General features: G+C 33.3%; 1 protein-coding gene across 1 annotated transcript in view; it reads left to right on the top strand.

Annotated features, from left to right (window-relative positions):
* Window positions 1–5,072: 5,072 nt before the first annotated feature.
* LOC129221017 (acetylcholine receptor subunit alpha-like 1) overlaps window positions 5,073–21,624 on the top strand; it is a 132,187-nt gene continuing 115,635 nt past the window's right edge. The window contains exon 1 of the mRNA XM_054855453.1: window positions 5,073–5,176. The gene's annotated coding sequence lies outside the window, so the exon portion shown is untranslated. The remainder of the gene's footprint in view (window positions 5,177–21,624) is intronic.

The following is a 21,624-nucleotide window of genomic DNA, read 5'->3' as shown; positions in this document are numbered from 1 at the left end:
TTGACATGCAGGGAATTGCTTTATTTTAACAAGGCTGAACTGGATTCGGTAACTTGAATGTTTTACTGGTAAGTCTCACTTTAGGAGAATGAGAAAGGGGGGAACAATGAACGCTATCTACTGAAGTTTAGGGCTCATCCACTGGAGTTAGGATTAAAATTTCAACTTTCAAAATATCACCAAACAGGCAATGGTTTCGTTCGAATGTAGAAGCAATTTTCACCCGTCATACATTGACGGGCGATTTTCTAGTGTATAATAATTTAAATCTAAAAAATCAATGGAATTCAGGCACTTGAAGCAGCAGCTCAAAATGTAACAAAAATATTAAAATAACAACAACAACAAAAAGAATAAAAAAAGTAGGTGCGCAAAAAACATAATGCAAAATATTTGAGGCAGTGAGAAGTAAATGAATAAGCTTAAATATATGGGCAAAAAAGCCTATTTTGCAGATTCTAGGAGAAAGAATGTCGTTTCAAAATATCTGTAAGTTTATTATTTAAAAACTAATTTTAGCATCAAGCAGTTGGAAATTACATGCTAATCATATCTATATATGTTTATAATTACAACAGTTACCATTGCTTAATATAGCATGGGCTCATATGTATCTTTAATGCTCAGTTTTCCTTTTCCGAAAAGGAAAGACAGTTTTTTGCCTTTTGAAAACTTTCTGAAATCTTCCTCCCAAGGGCGGTACACATTATGTGGAGTCCGTGACTTATCCTGCACTGTTAAAAAGATTTGTAACTTACTCCGTAAAAGTGGTGGCAGCTGAGCTGCCTCCACAGCAATGGAGTAACTGATAAACTGGTGTAACGCTCTTAACGTTGCACCAGTTTTATCAGTTAAATCACTCCATTGTATGGAGGAAACTACTCGTCAGAATAAGGTTACACTAAGTGCATAATACTGCCAAAACGTATTAAGGAGTCAGGTTACACATTTTTTTTTTTTTTTTTTTTTTTACAGTGTGGTCACCAATTTTTACACTGAAATATGCATAATCTACTCTCTTCACAACATCTGCTACATTTCTTTAATGCTTCTTCCAACTTATAAATTCTCCAAAAATATAGCAAAAGGAATTGGATGAAGGATCTTAAACTGAAACATTAACATTCTGTTTTTATTTACCCCAAATGATCCTACATAATATTTCGTAAATGATATTTAATTCAGGTAAACAATTTTCATACTTATATTATATACTAGTGGTGCCCGCACGGCGTTGCCCGCAGTAGAAAATTAAAAGGTCTTTTGGTTCGTCTGTATATTTACAAATAATTTATGTTAAATTTCTCGCCAATTGGCTTGCCCATGTTACGGTTCCACGTTATGACAACTTGGTAATTTACTCGTCAATCTTATGATAATTTTGCTTAGGAAAATGTTCTTAAAATTGGAATGGAAAAAAATCGAATTTTCGAAAAATCGCTTCGAGGTGCACACCCCCATGCTACAAACTAACTTTGTGCCAAATTTCATGAAAATCGGACGAACAGTCTAGGCGTTATGCGCGTCACACAGATCCAGACATCCAGACATCCTCCAGACAGAGATACTTTCAGCTTTATTATTAGTAAAGATTATTTCTAGGGACAATTTATGACCTTTTTAATCCGATTTATGTACAAATTCTGCGTATATAACGTATGTTTAGCGAATTTTATGCAATTCAGAACAGTACAGATTATATAATACTTTTTGATTAAAATATGATAATTCTGTACCTTTGAGCCAGAAGGACGTAAGTCACATTATGATAATTTTACAGGAGAGAGGAAAAACTTTTTTTCTGGTGCATGCAAAGGATGGGACGCGCTTACCTTGGTAAAAAATTGAAAAGTTTTTTTTTTTTTTTTTTTTTTAAGAATGATGTTTCATGGCCCGATGCGGAATGGCTTCTACATGCAATGCACTAAAAAACGGAAAATTAGTTTTTGAACTTACATCGTTCTGTCTCTGAGATACCAAATTTATGGTAAATGTTTCATCATCCATCTAGTTTCGGAGAGTCAAAGAAAATTTCGCTGCATTTTCTAAAATACTCTCTTTGATATTGTTTTCAATTTTCGAGACATGCATGTGTTTTTTTAAATACCCCAAAATTTGTAGAAACAAGCGGATGTGAGCATCACATGACTGCATCGAAACACTAAATATTTTCACCCATAGTGTCTTGCGAACAGAAGCAAAAAAAAGTTTCACACAGAATTATTTACCCATTATTGGCAATTTTAATGTTATTCAATAACTCTTTAAATATCACCAATATTGGCCAAATTAAAACCAGATTTGAAAATTAAAAAAAAATAAAAATCGCCAAACTTTTCTCCAAGTTGGCGACAAAACTTGGCGACCAAAGGTAAGCGATATATTTCCAAGTATTTGACAAATTATAACACCACTTCAATTAGTACTGAAATTAACAATGATTTCCCCCAAAAAAGGTGTAAAAGACCCCCTTAGGAATATCCAAATGCAACCAACCAAAAGGGAAGGTGCACAACTAGACCCCACTAGTTGTCGACGTACCAAATTTCAACTTTCTAGGACATACCGTTTTTGAGTTATGCGAGATAAATACACACATGCGCACATATGTATATACACACATACACACATACGCACATACATCCGTACATACGGACGTCACGAGAAAACTCGTTGTAACTAACTCTGGGATCGTCAAAATGGATATTTCGGGTGTCTGCGCGTTCCTAGGCATACATCCACGTGTGGTCGGGTTGAAAAAAAAAAAAAAAAAACTCAACATTCATTTGGGGGTGAGCAAAATGGAAATTAAGACCGAATTTTGAAGGAAATTTTTTTTGCAAATATAATACTTCCCTTACTTCGTAAAAGGAAGTAAAAAGGAAAAAAAAATCTCAAAAATTTCATTTTATTCATGATAAGAAAACGGTTTTGTGCTAATGACGAAGAAAACTTGCATCTCACAACATTTTGTTTTTTGTCATTCAGAACATAGTTAAATTTTTCTCATGTAGGTTTTTATATATTTCTTTTCCGTTTTTTCCCAGATCTTCTTCTCGATGTTAATGAGTCAAAATGTATCAGAAAAATAATCTAATGAGTGTAAGAAGAGTAAAAAAGAGTCTGGAAATATTAATTAAAAAATCACAAAACTTCTTACGAAAAATATGCTTTTTTATTCCGGCAAAATATGGGAAAAAATAAAGCTAGCATTAAACAAGTAAAAACACTTTTCAGAGTTTTCTTTTCAAATAATCTTACTAGTTCGACTTTTTTTTTCTTATCAAATCACCTGACATGATAGTAATTTAAGATGATTTTTATACATGCAAAATAACTCGGTGTAGAGACTAATTTTACGCAACGGTAATTTTTTTTCTTTTCGAAAGACACTGAATTTTAATGAACGTTATTAGAAAACTTTTTTTTATTTTCCTATATTCCTCCTGCCTTTTCCTTTTTATCAAGAAAGAATGAAAGACCTGAAGTTGAATGCACGTAATTAATGCTTTGGTCGGGTGCTGATCGATATAATCCCGACGACAAATAGAAACATATTGTCCATGCATTTCCCGCGCTAAGTGAATGAAAATAAAAGACGTAATTAGTCAGTACAATAATAAGAAGAATCTAGCAGAAGATAACTGTCATGTCGACTACAGCTCGAGACGTCATTATCAATGCTAACAGACGAGCAGCTGTTGCCAGCTTTAATTAAAGTTCTCGACCAGTTTTTTTTTTTCCTTTCCTCCTTTAACTGTGACTTTAACCGAAGAACTATTTTTTCGTTTCTTTTTATTTCTCGTCTGCGATCCCGTGTGGGTTCACTTCGACTCTTCTCCCCAAGTAATGAGCAGCCAGCTGATTAAATGAAAACGTTCCTACTGATGGCGCTGTTCATTAAATTTTCCGGCGAAGCATGTTCTTGTTTGCTGAGAATCTTTAAAAATCGGCCAGAAGCGAATTGAACGTCTGTGAAAAAGTAATGATAGCGGGGAAACAAATATCAACTCTTTGGAGAGTTGAAAGTTTAACGCTGAAATGATGCCACACTCGAATGAACTTGAAATTTGCCGATTTCCGGGAAAGAAGATAAGGAATAAGCTCAAAGAAAATAATTCCATCGTCAAAATGCATGTCAAACTTAGTGTCAGAACTATATTGTAGTGATATAAAGTGAAAAAAAGAAGAAATTTCCATCATCCAGTCCATGGCATTAATTTGAATTTTGTCGTTTTGAATTCAAATTATGTCTCATCGAATCAGCATCCCTAATCAGAAAAATAAAATAGTAATTTCCTAAATCGGCAATTATCAAAAAGACTGCTTGTTGTTTGATTGTGAACGAAATACACAATACACACACAAATTATTTTTACTTTCGTCATTTAAATATCCATTCCTTTTCGCAAAAAAAAGGTTAAAATTTTTCAATAAGCTAAGGATTTAACTTTAAGAAGAAAATATCTTACATTTCGTTCCACTAAAACCTACTTGAAATTGAGTATGTGAGTATGGATTATAAATATGAAATTTACAATTGTAATGGGGTGGTTTCCTTCAGTCAAAAGTACTACTTTTAGTCATTGAAATACTGAAATGGATCGAATGAGCAAACAAAATAACAAGAACCCAGAAAATATTTTCATTTTCCCAACAGTTTTTTTAAATTAATTTTTTTAAATGTCCGATTTTTCATACAATGCGTGGTCTTTATGACGTCACAAATGATGCAATTTGCCGCATCTTTCTACTACGTTTCCACATTACGATAATCAAACAGCGAATTAAAATTGCGCTCTGCGCTTGCTATCAACCCTACCGCTGCCAATACACGTGAGTAAAGATGCCAATTAAATATTTTGAACCGTGAATGGCAATACGGAATAGCATTTCATCATTTGTGGTGTCATCGGCAGAAGCGTTAAACGATGAAAGAGCACCGATTTAAGTAATTTTTTTAAAATATTAAACTTAAAGAAATTATTTAAAAAAGGTTGTTTCAAATTCATAACTGAAACACAAGAAAATAGTACGAAAAAAAAATGATTATTTATTTTTTTTAGGAGTGGTTTGACCATAAACTTCATTGGGATCCTGATGAATATGGTGGCGTTCAGCATCTTTATGTTCCAGCGGAGCAAATATGGCTACCTGACATAGTTCTCTACAACAAGTAATTTCTTTTCTTATTTCGTTTCTTCTTTTTGTACTGGAGTAACTTTAAAAATTGCTTCACATACCAGATCCTTTTGAGGAAAGTACTACCAAATTTAAAATTTTCTTTGGTTGCAGAAGTTTCTTTTTTTATTTATATGCAAAGGTGCTGCAATTCTTTTCTCTGACTAATAACAAAGTATGATTTCAATTTTTTTCTATTTTGCTGGAATAAGAGTTTTAAATGGATACACCACTCTGAACATTTTTGGACATGTGCAAATGTCATCAGATAGCAAACATGTCCCAATTTTACAGTGGATTTTTTATTTAACATTGGAAAATCGAACGTTTAAAGAAGTTCAAAAAGATCTCCGATTAAATGAAAGATTGTTAAAAATGCTTTGAACTAAAGCATGAAGAAAATGAAAATGCAAGTACATAAAACACATACTGTCAACAAAAGGTTGCAATTTGTGCTTTACTTACATTGTTTTTTTATTGAAATCAGATCAGTGATTTTGTCATATAGCCGGTGTTTAAGCAAAAATCACAATTCCAAAACTCTTAGATTGTAGATAGTGTCATTATAAACTCCAAAAATTAATAAAAATAGCAAAAAATATTTTACAAATCTCTTCTTCAAGTGATTTTAATGATATGACTTGCAAATTGTACAGTTGATTTAAATCATGAAAAATTTAACTCAAGATTCTAATTCACTGCAACTGTTGCATATCAGTTTTGTTTATTGAACTGTATGACTTTTTCTTGAGCACCGAAGATATGATTAATTTATTTAAGTTTAGCCCGAAAAGAGTTGACTATTGCATACAACATGTTTCTGTTTGGATGTGAAATACTTACTGAAAAACACACATGAAAATGTTGGAAGTTTGCAGTATTCTAATGTGAAAATCGTTAGGCATATCAACAAGGGGGAAAAAAAGGAAAACTCTGACAGATTGTCAAACTGCTTTGTTAAAAAAACTACGAGTATTGTAATAACCTCTGGTAGTAAACCGTAACTCACCAGATGAGTAAATTTTACAAATTGTAGTCAGCAACTGCCAGAAAATCTGCCTTTGTTCTGCGGCTACACTGTCGTGCTAAGTGAAAAAGTCGTATCTGCGTCTGAGTAAAATATGATAAACTGTCGTTTAAAGTTGTGTGCCTCCGTGTTTTTGATACAGATACAACTTTTTCAAAAAAATTTCAAAAATGTTTCCAATTCACAAATGATGATAAAACATTGCATTTATACAAAATATGTGACACAGAATCACTTGTTGACTGTAACTCAATTTTGACAAAAAGTGCAGTACACTTCAAGTCTTCAGACGTTTTTTGAACATTGACACTTGTCCCATTTTTCGGAACAGCGTTCAAATCACTTCTGAGATCACGTTTCACAATATCTTTTTGGTTCAGCATGCTTCCTTAACAGTTTTAGAAAAGCATTTGAGAATATATGTTTTTTATTACTGATGCATGAACTTTCTTTTAGATCGTTTGACACTTTTACAGCACTTACGGAACACGCTTCTGCTTACATCAGTTATTTTTCTGTTAATTTAACAGCAATCCCTTAGAGCCGCTGTCAACCGCCGCCGGACAACAGACGGTCTTCGACCAAGAAAAGCCATTCCTTTTGGCGGCTTTCACTACAGCGGTTCAGTGCAACAAATTTCTAGTAGTATCATATTAGGAGACGCTATTTACTGAGTACTGGTAGTTAGTACTGGTAGTAAGTAATGGGTACTGGTAGTAAGAGACTGACAGTTAAGAAAGCTGTTGAAGTTATATTTTGTCTCCAAAACGACGAATAGGCCACTCTCACTTTTAAGCATTTTTCAGAAAACCGATTTAAAGATTTCCAGTTTACCGTATCGCTTGGGAATTGCCACCAGTGTAAGGGACTGTAACTTTTTTGCTATTTATTATAGACATACACCCATTGGTCATATTATAACATCGGCTTTGGACATTTCTGTGCTGGTCATAACTCATTTTTCGATTTTTTTGAGATACGCCCATTCGTCTTTATCGCGACGATTAGTACGACACAAAGAAATGATTTTCCAAGTGTGCCTAAATGTGTATACAATAATACTCTCAAATATGCCTCCATTTGTTCTCATATGTACTCACAAATTTGAACTTAACTAATATCCTAAACGGTACACAATCGATACAGATTCGGAAAACAGTTCAGTGCACTTTCTTTTTAACGGAGCACATTTGAAATTGGTGCACCTGGTGCACATTTTTCTGAAATAAAGTGTTCTAAACGCCTTTCCAATGTGTACTGGGATTTCTCAGTGTAGTTTTTATATACTTTTGTAATAATTTAAATTACATAAAAATGAAATAAAGTTAGAGAGTTTATTAACGCCCTTTCTCCTCCATCACTAGAATTTTAAAGTTTCAAAAAAAAAAAAAAAAAGAGTTCAATTAAATCTTATTAAGATTTTAAAAATGGTTAGAAACTAGATAGCTAATTTAAAATTTGAACCAAAGTTCATTTTTAGGTATACTTAAAAATAGACAGAAGCTAAATTCTGAGCATTAAACTGTAGAAAGTCAATTTCAGTTTTAAGCTAGATATATTTTTATTCACTTTTCCAGACACATCGCTTAGCTCAATCTTCCGATCTCCAATCGGTATAAATTTTTATCTTGTACCTACTTGAAAACTCAAACGTGGCTTTGAAATTTTCTCCTTTAAAAGAAGTTCTAATGAGCAGCCATGCAATACGTTTTAAACTTATTTTCCTATTTATTTCTTGATGCGTTTCAAGTTGAGAAGTTTGCTAAATTTATTGCAGAAGCATTTAATATCTCAGATAAGAGTCTAACGTTTCTCCGCTTGGTTTGCATTTTATAAGACTTCAAGTAAATACAATCACCGGGAGTCACAGAAGAAAATATTCTTGCATGTAGATTTTTATCATCAGAAATCATGTAAAGTAAACATGTCCGTTCAGGTTTAACATTAGTTAAAGAAGTGATGAATTTTTTTTTACGCTCCTTTTATTTTATTTTTCTGACCAAACTGTTGGTTTCCGCGTACGTACACAGTTATTCCAAATTTCATCAATGTAGCATTACTTCTTGAGATATAGCACTCGCAATGAACAAGAAAGAACGTTTGATTGCACCAACTACTTTTGAACTATTGGTGTAAAAATCAAATCGAACTCCTGTATTCTCTAAGATCAACCGGTCGATCAATTTTTGTTTGATTCCGTTAATTACTTTTCGAGATATAGCATTCAGAAGTAACAAGAAAAAAACGTTCGATTCCTCAATCCTCTTTTGAGGTATTGCTCCCAAAATCAAATTAGCACCTGTACTCTCTAGTGTCAACAAATGGATAAATTTTGTTTGATTTCACATATTACTTTCCGAGATATAGCAGACACGCATAAGGGAAAAAACACTCGATTTCTCAACCCCCCCCCCCCCGTGCCCCCACTGGAGGAATCAGTGACAAAGGTTAATGGGAACCAATTTTCATGCGGTCAGATATGTGTACCAAATTTCTTTTGATTTCATGCAGTAATTACAACGGTTACAAATAAAAAAAAAAGTTTACTCACACAGACAGACGTTTTCCAAAAATGTCAAAATGGCCTCGGTGCACCTCAAAACATGCAAATCCGTCAAAATTATAAAATTTTCAAAAATCGAATACTGTTTTCTATATGTTGGATGTGGAAGAAAGTAAAAACATTGTAAGATACTTTGACATATTAAGAAAATAAAAAACATTAAAAACCAAGGGACGAAAAAAAGAAAAAAACCTCTTGCATTCTTTCTCGGAACAATGTAGCTAACAAAAGAATTTTGAGAACCTTTCAAAATTCATGTAAATCTTCACTTGCAATTATGCAATTCATCTGCAATGACAATACATTTCAATTTATGTGTATATATTTCCAAATGCTTGTCTTTATTACATTTTCCCCGCTAACATACTTCAAAATGCCTTTTTAGATGAACAAATAAAAGTAGTTTTAATTAAAATGCAGAAGCAGTGAAATAAAGAAGGGGCAAGAAAGGGAAAAATAAATATGTATCATGAAAAGGAATTCATTTCAAAGTTTTTAATACTCTTCTTTTACTAATATTATGCTCCTTAAAATAAAGTTTTCATACAAGTTTATTACGAAACATTGTCTACCTACTAAAAACTTTTGAAGGAAGCGGAATTTCTTTACTTTATCTCCAAATAAATTCAGTCGTTTTCTTTTTAAATTCAAGGACCGGTTCGGGCAATCAATATGGAAGGGGAAAAGACACTTCCGATAAAGATAGTTTCCAAACGTCATCTTGTTGTGTTTGCACTCCATGAAACTTCGAGACGAACCTTCGATCATTGTAAACAGAATCCCCAGGAACTTTTTCTGATCATCTTGTATTTTTTCCACCTTATGAAATTTTTTCACATAACTGGTCGAGTGTGCTCTTATCGAAGAAAAAAATAGAAGCTGGGTCCAATCACAGTTTTGTTTGCCATTGCAGTTCATTTTTTCCTCTCTCTCTCTCTTTTTTTCTTTCAAAAACTCTGCCGTTTTTTTTCTCTCCAGTTGATGTAATACTCCTTCCAATAAGAAGGCTTTTTCGATTTTGAGCTTTACGCGCGGAGCATATGTAATAATCTAATTTACTCAAACAAAAAAAGAAATGGAATTTTTTCTCTCGATTTAGCAAACAGATGGGTTCCAGTTATGTATCTTAAAAGTATGAAATTATTCTTTTTTTTTTGTGTGTGTCATATTCAATTAAATCGGTTTTTATACACAAAAAAAAAGCGTTTTTCCTTTTCTGAATACAAATTCAAGTATGTGTGAACTTATTCTTAAAAGTTTTGAAACTGGGAATCAGTGATTTTTTTTTCCCTAACTCGCACTCATAATATGTTAGAGGAGGGTGGGGCACAGTAGTGAGACGTGGAATACAGGAAGACAAAACTATTTTTTGAATATTTTAGTCATAATGGGTAAAAAAAAAGCTAGGTAACCATAAATCTGCAGCAATTGGCCGGGTGCATTCTGTGTTATGAAGATGTTGCTTCTGTTTGCAATCAAATAATTGTTATTTTTCTGGTTTCAACATGGGGTACAGTGGGACAAAATTTTACGTTTCCTTTTTTTTTATATTTTCCCCAAAACTTCAAATAGTAATGACCATTTTTGTGTCTCAAAAGTTTGTATACTTAAGCTGCATTACAAATCCGCCTTACAAAATTTCTTCAAAAACTTCTAAATTTCTTGAATTTAATACTTTTCGTCTCACTGTGCCCAACCCTCCCCTATATATGCATCTTTTTTGACATCTGTTAATTTATGCAGACTTCATATTTATTAGTACCCAGTGATTTAGACGCTCAGCAACAATGCTTTCCCATTTAAAATATTAAGGAAGAAGTAGAAAAAGTGATAATTAAAAGCAGGAAAAAGTAAGAGGCATACATGAAATGACAAGAAAAATAACTAGTCGAAATAAAGAATTCTGCTTGCTGAATGCGTGGGAATGAATATTTCATTAGTGCACTTCTATTCATTAAGGTCAAATAGCGCTATGTAACTCCCGCAAATATAAAATTCTAAAAATTCTTTAGTAGCATAATAGTTGAAATCCTAAACAGTTAGCTAAAACAATACGCTAGGACAAGAGATTCGCAAAAAAATATGTAATAAGTACTTAAAATAGAATTGTTTGAATTAAGGGTTTTAAAGTTAGAATAATGTGAAGCAGAGCGCGGAATTTTAAGTTTTCGTTTCAAAACATTATTTCCAAGCAAATATATATCTGTTTTTTTTTTTTTTTTTTTTTTTTTTTGAGAGAGAGAGAGAGAGAGAGAGAGAGAGAGAGTTAATTGGAGTCAGTGATTCCTAACAATCTTCAGTACCTTCACGAATAAAAAAAAAGAAAAAAGAATTTCAGTTTCGACATTTTGAATTCAAATTATGTTTTTCGCAATCACGAGTGTGTGTATGTAGGCGTGTGTGTTTGTGTGTGGGGGTATGTGTGTTTGTGTGTAGGGAGCATGTGTATGTGTGTGTAGGCATGTGTGTTTGTGTCTGTGTGCTGGCATAAGTGTGTGGGCAGTTGTGTGTATGAATGTGTGGGTAGTTGTGTTTATGTGTGTGTATGTGTACGTGTCTGTATGTATGCGTGTGTGTATGTGGTGTATGTGTGTGTAGATGTATGCGTGCGTGTATATGTGTGTTTGTGTGTGTGTGTGTAGTTGTGTGTGTATGCGCGTGTGTGTAGGACATGGATGCAACCTGGAGACGGCTTTCGCTATAGGAGCAGCATCGTGAGGAGCCGGTCGACGGTGATGGTGCGAAAATAAAATGATAGGACATCAAAACAATCAAATGAAAGCAATATGCAATCGTGACTTCTCAAAAATCTTAAATCATAAGACGTCGTCAGATCTAAAATGAACTAAAAATGTTTGAGCATTTTTTCTTATTTTCGAAATTATATTTTACATAAATACGAACTTGTATTTTGATGATTTCACTTCTTTTCGGGAGAAACTTCTCACTCCTAATGAAACAAAAGTATTATAAAAACAGGATGTATTGCTTTCTATCAGAACTTTTGACTTTAACTCTTTGAGATCTAATGTCTGTTTTCCTTAGCTGAGATCTAGGGCCAATTTGCACATGCGTTAGGTCTGCTCTGGTTTTATCAAAATAGGGAGGGAAACCCGGAATTAAAAGGTTTAAAATAACGCGTTCAAAAGTTCTTTCAAAGTAGCGTCGAAAAAGATAGAGATAGCAACTACGAGAGGAAAGTGCCCACCTTCAACCTATCGCCCCTTTTTAAAATGGAATCAATCCTGAGTGGTAGTTTTTGCTTCCGAGAACGGACAGTAAGCAGATTGAAAATGTATTTTGAGACCTTCTATAAAATAGTCAATGATTGCCAGGAACCTAGAGCCAGCAGTTTAGAAACCTTGATTTTCATTACTTTATCAAACGAGCCTGATGTGTGCAACACATGACTTCCTTTTACTACAATTTAATGTCATTTCCCCATCATTGGCAATTTTAATGTGATTCAATACCAACAGTGGCCAAATCAAAATCAAATTTAAAATTAAAAAAATCACCAAATTGGTCGCCAAGTTGGCGACAAAACTTGGCGACCTATAGACTGGCGATATATCGCCAAGTGTCCGACAAATTATAACAACACTTGAGTTTACATCGAAATTAACAATGATTTCCCCCTAAAAAGGGGCAAAAGACCCCCTTAGAAACATCCGAATGCAACCAAAATTGAAGGTGCAACACTAGGTCTCACTTGGAGTCTACGTACCAAATTTCATTTTTCTAGGACATACCGTTTTTGAAATATGCGAGATACATACATAAACACATACACACATACATACGTACATACGGACGTCACGAGAAAATTCGTTGTAATTAACTCGGGGGTCGGCAAAATGGATATTTCGGGTGTCTGTAGGTTCCTAGGCATATATCTACGTGTGGTTGGGTCAAAAAAAAAAAAAAAAAAAAACTCAACATTCATTCGCGGGTGAGAAAAATGGAAATTAATGTCGATTTTTGAGTGAATTTTTTTTCGCGAATACAATACTTCCTTTTTTGTAAAAGGAAGTAAAAAAGAAAGAAAAAATACTGTCTTGATTTTGTAAAAAATCTTAATTTAGAAATTGCAAAACATATCATTTCTTTTTTTTTTTTAAATGTAAAATTGTTCGTCCGCGTCTAAGAATACTGTCTCAACAGCATAAAATGAACAGGTTGAAAGTAATTTTTTTTCAGCGGAGTCTTAACACTTTCTAAGCGTATTTGTCGTTATTAGTTTTTACTTCCTTTTAGAAAAAAAGAAGTACTGTATTCGCGAAAAAAATTTCACCCAAAAATCGGCCTTAATTTCCATTTTGCTCATCCCCAAATGAATGTTCAACCCGACCACACCACACATGGATATGTGCCTAGAAACGTACAGACAGCCGAAATATCCATTTTGATAATCCCCAAGTTAATTACGAGTTTTCTCGTGAGGTCTGTATGTACGTATGTATATGTGTATGTGCGTAGGTGTGTATGTATGTCGCATAACTCAAGAACGGAATGTCCTAGAAAGTTGAAATTTGGTACGTAGACTCCTAGTGGGGTCTAGTTGTGCACCTTCTTTTTTGGTTGCATTCGGATGCTTTAAAGGGGGTCTTTTGCCCCTTTGTGTGGGGAAATAATTGTTAATGTCAATGTAAACTAAATTGGTGTTATAATTTGGCGGACACTTGGCGATATATCGCCAGTCTTTTTGGTCGCCAAGTTTCGTTGCCAACTTGGCGACAAATTTGGCGATTTTTTTTTAAAATCTGGTTTCAATTTGGCCACTGTTGGTGATATTTAGAGAGTAAACTATTGAATCATATTAAAACTGCCAATAATAAGAAAATGACATTAAATTGAAGTAAAAGGAAGTCATGTGATGCACACATCAGCTCGTTTTTTCTCAAAACTCGTCATAAATAATTTATGAATAATAAAGAAAATGTTTTATTATTGTAGAAATTTCCAAACTTTTAAACACAAGACATACAATGTACCAATAAATATCAGGGTCATTTGTGTATGTTTCTCATTGAATTTCAAAACACCCACTGCAAAAATTTCTAAGTAAACTTGAAAAAAAATTTTTTTTTCAAAAAGGTTTTATAGTTTGGAGCAATTTATATATTTTTTCCTCCGGGCGAACTGATTACTCTCTACTTTTCCGAGAAAATATGTTTTTTCTCTTTCCATTAACAAGGAAAAGTCACTTTTGGAGACTGATTTTGCAAAAATGGTTGCCTTTAAGATTGTCTTTTTTTTTCTTTTTAGTGAACTAATGTGAAGAGAATATTTTCTTATAAATAATATTTCTTTCACTTTATGACTCTTTTTGCTCAGCGAAAGCATAATTGCTTTTATGGAAAAGCTTTGTAGTTCAATTCAATCCGAAGTTCCTAGAAATTACTGCCACTTTATGAACGAAAACCAGATTAAGAACTTTTAAAAAAAGGAATTTATTTATGCTGTCTTTATCTGCAATCGCAATTGAAATATTTGACTTTTGGTTAACTTTTAATTTGATCATAATGATGCATAAACTTTTAATTCAAGTTTTCTATTCTAATTTTAAAGCTTGAAATATATTAAACCATTTTTATTTTAATGGAGCCCTTGGAGTTTTGAGATCGATATCTAAGCCAATTTTTCTTCCCTCCATTTTAATCATATAAAACGTTTTTAAATCAAAACTTTAGTCAAAATAGTGAAAGGGGCCATTCATTAATTACGTAAGGGTACCGAGGGGGAGGGGGAGGGTTAGAAAAATCTCTACATACCCTTACTTGTGGTGGGGGGTGTCAGACCCACTCTTAAGTAATATTTTCCAGGGCCAAATTTTACATAAGAAATCGCGCGGTCAAGTGGTTTGGCAGGGATGATATTTCTTTTCCAAAAGGAAGGTAAAAACGTATTAGAATGAGCTGATTTTTATTTGTTTTACAAAGAAAGAACAGCGTAAAGTGAAAAAAAAAAGCATTATGCGCATGTTCTATTTTTAATTAGTATCGCATCATACACACACACACACACACAAAAAACCTAAAAACGTTCAATCTAGATTCCATTTTTTAAGCAAATAAATTTTACACAAAAAAATTTAGTTTAATAATAGTAAATTTAATAATGATTCCAGTGATCTCGTTATTTTTTTATTTTGAAAAACGAAATTTAATTTTACGTAAGAATAGGGGAGAGGGGTTTGAAAAATCTTACGTACACTTACATAAAGGCGGGGATGGGCTCAAAAATTGCCAAAATTATCCTTACCTAATTAATGAATGGCCCCAAACGAGTGCCGCTTATACCTCGTTAACAAAAAAGTATATCCACGTATGACACCTTATAGTTACTCCTGTATGTTGATATGGAAGTTACATTTTCGTTTTGATTCAATAATGATGATGACGCCGAGCTCAGACTAAAATCAGTAGTAGCAATACTGTCGTTGCTCAACTTCTGCGTGGGCTTACCCTACTTCAGGGGTTATTAAAATACTCCGACTCGTGGGACTCTTTGAAGAACTAGAATTTTCTCACGGCATCCTAGTCTATCTGGGTCTTTCCACGAAAATGTTAACCCCTGGGCCAAAATTTCAAACTCAACCAATGTTAATGTGGTCAGTAAGTTACCGCCCTATAGCCAGGACTAAGGCAGAAATACATGAAATACACGGCCAACTCAGTCATTCCAGCCGAGGACTGCAGTTTTGTGCTTATTAGCACTTATCAGGCCGGCTTAGGAAGTGACTGAGCTGGAGGTGGAAAACTTCTTAAGGAAGCCAAAAGTGCCAAACAAACTGGTAGCTAATACAGAATTAGCACTGACCAGACGAGTGACCGAAGCAATGGTTCGGTTCAATTCGAAGATGCCTTCAATCTTCGAGTGCTAATTCTATATTAGCTACCAGTTTGTTTGGCACTCTTGGCTTCCTTAAGAGGTTTTCCACCTCCAGCTCAGTCACTTCCTAAGCCGGGCTGATGAGTGCTAATAAGCACGAAGCTGCAGTCCTCTGCTGGAATGACTGAGTTGGCGGTGTATTTCAATGTTAATGTGTTATACATAAAATTGAAGAAAACATTCTGGATTTTCGAATCTGGTAAGTCTTTTCAAGATGGATGCCTTGAGTAGAATAATTACTGCTTGAAGATCATCAAGAATTACCTATAAATTTTGCCTATAAACCACTCAAGAAACGTGCCCTGCAATTTTTTAAGCATGCATCTAATGAATTTTTTTTTTTCCAATTGTACTTCTTTTCTGCGCTTAGTTCGATTTTTTTTCTAAAAGATTTCTTTAGGTCGTAAAACAAATGTGCACGAGAGTGAAACCAGCGTCATGCTGCGGGTAAAGATATAGATATGATCAACTATACGTTAGAAATGGAAGGTGAAGATTAAGCTTGACCCAAGCCACACTATGAAGAGGTTCTGACCATTACTTTTCACCTTTAAAGTGGCGTATTAATAAGCTGATTTTAAGGTATTCTTCAAGTTTTACCTTACCAAGTTTTCATAATCCATAAATAAGCAATAAAAACTGCAGTATTCAGAACCAAGATGACTTTTTTAAAAAGAAAAAACTATGCAATTCCGATAGCGAGTGCCCAAAATTCACAAGTTATATATTTTGAGAATAAATTATTTCCTGTTCACAGTAAAATAATACTATACAAACAAGCAACAATATTTTACGCTTAAATTTTAAAGATAATTTTCCTTTTGTTTGGAAACCACTAATTACATTTATTTGAGCCAGACAAAAAGTTCCACAGTTTTCTGTAGACAAAGAAACAAAATGTCTTTCAACTCTTACAAAAGAAGAACTTTTTTATGCTGAATGATTAAAACGCTTGATATTTTGAAAATCTCATTTCGAATGGTAAAGAATTTTTTTTTCATTCATTCTTTTTAAAATTAAGGAAAACATTGAATCGAAGAGAGATAGCGGTAACGAAAGGAGCTAAAATAAAAGCGCGATGTTTGCTTTCCCTCTTATTATCCCAAAGAGAGACCTTATCCAAAACCTTAAGAATGAATTATGTTGCCACTAGTTCAAGGATCCACTGCTTGAGGTTTCTTTCGTTTGTGCTACCCTCATTTAGAAGACGCGAAGGACGAAGAAAAGAAAATATATCGAACTTATCTGTCTCTTGTTTCGTTCTACTTCTTTTGTATTGGAATGTTGACAATCAAGTAACAAATAAGCAACTGATATTGTAAAAGTGAAAAAAGAACTTATCTATCTATACATATAATAAAATAAGATGTTTGTGTGTGTGTGTGTGTGTGTGTGTGGCGCGCATCCCGGGAAAACGGTAAGGCCTAGAAAGATGAAATTTGGTATACAGGTGCAGTTTTTGCTGAAGTTGTGCACCTCGGGCTTCGATTTTTGATGTTTTAATTAGAAAAAAAGTTATTTAATGTTTTATGTGATTTTTAGCACTTTTTAGTACTTTTAACTTCACAGACCCCGAACCAATCGCGCCAGACAAATATTTTTTGTACTATAGTGTCCTAAATTTAATTTTAAATATGATGAACAAAAAAGTTTTGAAGATAGGGCAAGTTTTATATTTTTTATGAATATTTGAAAAAACCTTTATTTTGCATTTTTTTCTGGGTAAAGGTAGCCAAATAAAAATGAAAGTTGACTAGTGGAAATGTTTGAGACATTCAGTTTGAAAGTTTTGGGCTCCGCTCACTGCTCGTTGGCGATCGCCAACCTCTGAAGATTGTTTCTCCAACTTATTTGATTCGCAAAGATTTAAAATCGTTTATTAGAAAAAAATCAGATTAGAAACGCATTTTGAGTTCAGTTTGTTCCAAAAAGCACATCCTTTCCCCAATTTTAAGCTAACTAGTACCAACTTGCAAAGCTATATAGGTGTTAAGGGGATACTGAGCATTGGGCAGTTTTGTGCGCAGGCTTGAAAAGTCGCTTTCAAATTCGTGGTGTCTAGTAATGTATTTTGCTCTTTAGCTAAGTACTTAAATTGAGCTGAGCCTAGGATTTTCTGTTAAAATAGAAACCCTTAGCTTGCATTCGTTTATTGACCGGTAAATACCGGTCGGTTGATCACATGAAATATAATGATGTAAGTTCGAATGCTTTAGCATGGGCTGACTTTATTAACTGTCATGTGATCAATATACCGGTAGCTACCGATCGAGGTAGACGAATGAAGGATATATGCTGCTCTAATTAATTGAGAAAGTTGGAACAAGCTTCATTTGATGCAGAAAAAGAATCTCTTTTAAACGACATAAAACGTTAAGGAGTGTGGAAAATCTTTTATCCCTTAAATAGGGAATTTATGTGAAATTCTAGCTTAAAAAACTACTTAGAAAAAAAAAATAATTCGAAATTTAAAATAAAAAACCCCAGGTGCAAACCCCTGGAGTAATTATGTTCCAAATTTCAAGGTTGCAGGTGTAATGGGGTGTCTTGGACGCAGACCCGCCGCAGACTTCCTTTCACAATAAATTAAAAAAGTTAAGTTTTACTTCCTTTTACAAAAAAGGAAGTATTGTATTCGCGAAAAAATTTTCACTCAAAAATCGACCTTAATTTTCATTTTGCTCACCCATGCTATGCAGCCCTCCCACTTATTTTCGAAAAGTGACTGAACTTACATGGCAACTTCACTTCCATACATTAAATTATTTATTATTTAGTTTTTGATTCTTTGATTTCTGTGTTATAATAATGCAATGCGCAAGATGACTGTAGAATGTTAAAGGAGTTTTTTTTTCTCATTTTCTTGCTACAGATGCAATTATACTATTAAATTATACGCAGTGCAATTAAAAGTAGAGCAATTGTTGGACCAACGTAATCCTAAACAATTGTAAGAGTATTTGTGAAAAAAACGCACAAAAAGATTTTAAATGTGCATTAACTAAACTTTTGCTGCAGAAAAAAAAGAACTCTCTACCGATCAATTAAAAAAAACGAGCTGATGTGTGCATCACATGACTTCCTTTTACTCCAATTTAATGTCATTTTCTCATTATTGGTAGTTTTAATGTGATTCAATAGTTTACCCTCTAAATATCACCAACAGTGGCCAAATTGAAACCAGATTTAAAAAAAAAAATCTCCAAATTTGTCGCCAAGTTGGCGATAAAACTTGGCGACCAAAAGACTGGCGATATATCGCCAAGTGTCCGGCAAATTATAACACCTTTTTGAGTTTACATCGAAATTAACAATGATTTCCTGCCAAAAAGGGGCAAAAGACCCCCTTTGAAGCATCCGAATGCAACCAAAAAGGAAGGTGCACAACTAGACCCCACTAGGAGTCTACGTACCAAATTTCAACTTTCTAGAACATTCCGTTCTTGAGTTATGCGAGATACATACACATATACGCATATACATACATACATACAGACGTCAGGAGAAAACTCGTTATTTTTTTCTCTGGAATCGTCAAAATGGTTATTTCTTGTGTCTATACGTTTTTAGGCACTTATCAACGTGTGGTCGAGTAGAAGAAAAAAAAAATCAACACCCATTCGGGGGTGATCAAAATGGAAATTAAGGTCGATTTTTGAGTGAAATTTTTTTCGCGAATACAATACTTCCTTTTTTGTAAAATGAAGTAAAAAAAAGTATTTATAAGTTTGTTTGTTTTTTAATATTAATACACCTTTTATTTAAAACATACGTAAAGATAAAGGAAGAGCGTTTTTCCTTTTTTTTTTGGAGGGGGGGAGAGATAATTTACAGATTTTCTTGACAGATTGTCTACTTTATTTTTCCTCTTATGAACTTTTCTTTAATCACTAAGAAACTCTTTGAAAATTCTTCTCACAAAGCAGCTAACTGCGCGTGCCATTAATGAAAAACTTAATTGAAAAAGAAATTTTTGTAATACTTGAAGTGTGCATTATTCGCAAATTTTAAAATTAGCCTCTTTGGAAAATCTCCGTCATACCCGCGGGACATTCTTTCATTAAATAGCGAAAATGCTTTCAACAAAATTTTGGAACCACTGGCAGATAAAACGCTTAGCTCACGAAAAGAAACGCAAATGGGCTTGGGGGTCATTTAAAACCTTTCATATCGATATCTTTTGGATTTATTAAACTTGGAAATTTTATTTTACTAAAGGTTACATGCCGGGGGTAAGTGTTCTTTTGATTTTGATAAACTGACAGTAATCAGCATGAAAGTATTTTTTCTCCCATTTTACAATGGGGTCGTTTCCAAAATTTTAAAAGTATTTTTTTCTTGAAAGAGCATGCTTAAAAACATATTATCTGACCATTTTTTAAATAATTTGTTTGCTTATTATTTAAAAAAAAATGACTTAAATCAGTGCGCTTTCATTATTTAAACTCCTGCCCATGACATCACAAATGATGAAATGCCATTCAGTGTTGCCATTCACAGAGCAAAATATTTAATTCGCATCTTTACTCATGTGTATTGGCAGCGATATGGTTGATAGCAAGCGTAGAGCGCAATTGTAATTCGCTTCTTGATTATCATAACGTGGAAACGTGATAGAAAGATGCGCCAAAGAGCATCATTTGTGACGTCATCAAGACCACGCCTTGTTTGAGAAACCAGACATATTAAAAAATTAATTAAAAAATAACTGTTGGGAAAATGAAAGTATTTTCTGGGTCCATGTTACTTTTTTTACTCATTCTATCAATTTCAGTGACTAAAAGTAGTACTTTTGACTTAAAGAAAAAAAACCCATTGAACACCTTAATTTTATATTTCTGTAAAAAATAATTTATTTTCATAATAAAAGGCATAGGTCATGAGAAATGTTTTCTTTTTTGGGTTATTTTAATCCTCTGAAAAAAAATAAAGTTAAAACTAATGCTTTGTACTAATCACTATTTATTTGTATGACTATTTTTAAGCCACAAAAAAAAAAAAAAAAAAAAAAAAACACTAGAAAAAAGGACTGCCAATTAGGTTGTTTCCAAAACTATAAGAGAATTTTTTCTGAGAGAGTATGCTTAAACACATAGGATTAAATAAATTGACAGCACCGAGCGCAATATTTAATTAGCTTCTTAATTATCATATGCTGGCAAGGCGGTAGACAGCAAGCGTTAGCATTCGAGCGGAAGTGGAGTAGCACGCCAAAGTACATAACTTGTAACATCATAAAAACCTGCATTATTTCCGAAATCCGACACTTAAAAAAAAATAATTAAAAATTAAACGTTGGGAAAATAAAAAAAAATTCTGACTCCATATTATTATTATTATTATTATTTAATTAATTAATTTATTTATGTTTTGCTTATTTTATCATTTTCAGTGACTGAAAGGTAGTACTTTGAACTGAAGGAAACAATCCCATTGACAGGACAAAAAGGTTTTCACTAATTTCAAAATTTGGTCCTTTTTCTTCCTTTTTCTTTTAAATTTCAATTTTAGTTTAAATTTTCCCTTGTATCCTCTCTCATCCATTTGCATATTTTCTTCCAAAAACAAAAATGGAATGGTGTACATACTATGATAATATGAGGCAGTGATGAGTAAAAGGATATGAACGAATTTATTGAGTTCCGAGAAAAACGCTTGCAAAGTTCAGGTAACAAAAACCTTTTGCCAGATGTCTTTTCGTCCATCAGCTCAATTATTGCAAACTGAAAAAGGGGTTTCTTGTAAACCCGAAACAGATGCATGCAATAATCTGCAATGTTGTACAATTAAACGTTGGTCTTTCTATTTTGCTAAGCTGTATACTGCACTTTTTTTAAAAATCAAAACTGAGTTACGGTCACCAGGTGTTCTTTGTTACATATTTTACTTAAATACAACGTTTTATGGTTATTTGTTAATTACAAATATTTATTAAAAAATTCTGAAAAAGTTGCATTCG

The sequence above is a fragment of the Uloborus diversus genome, chromosome 4 (genome assembly GCF_026930045.1).
Source record: "Uloborus diversus isolate 005 chromosome 4, Udiv.v.3.1, whole genome shotgun sequence".
NCBI classification, from domain to species: domain Eukaryota; kingdom Metazoa; phylum Arthropoda; class Arachnida; order Araneae; family Uloboridae; genus Uloborus; species Uloborus diversus.
Note: the sequence above shows the minus strand (reverse complement) of the source record. Positions and strands in the feature narration are given on the sequence as shown.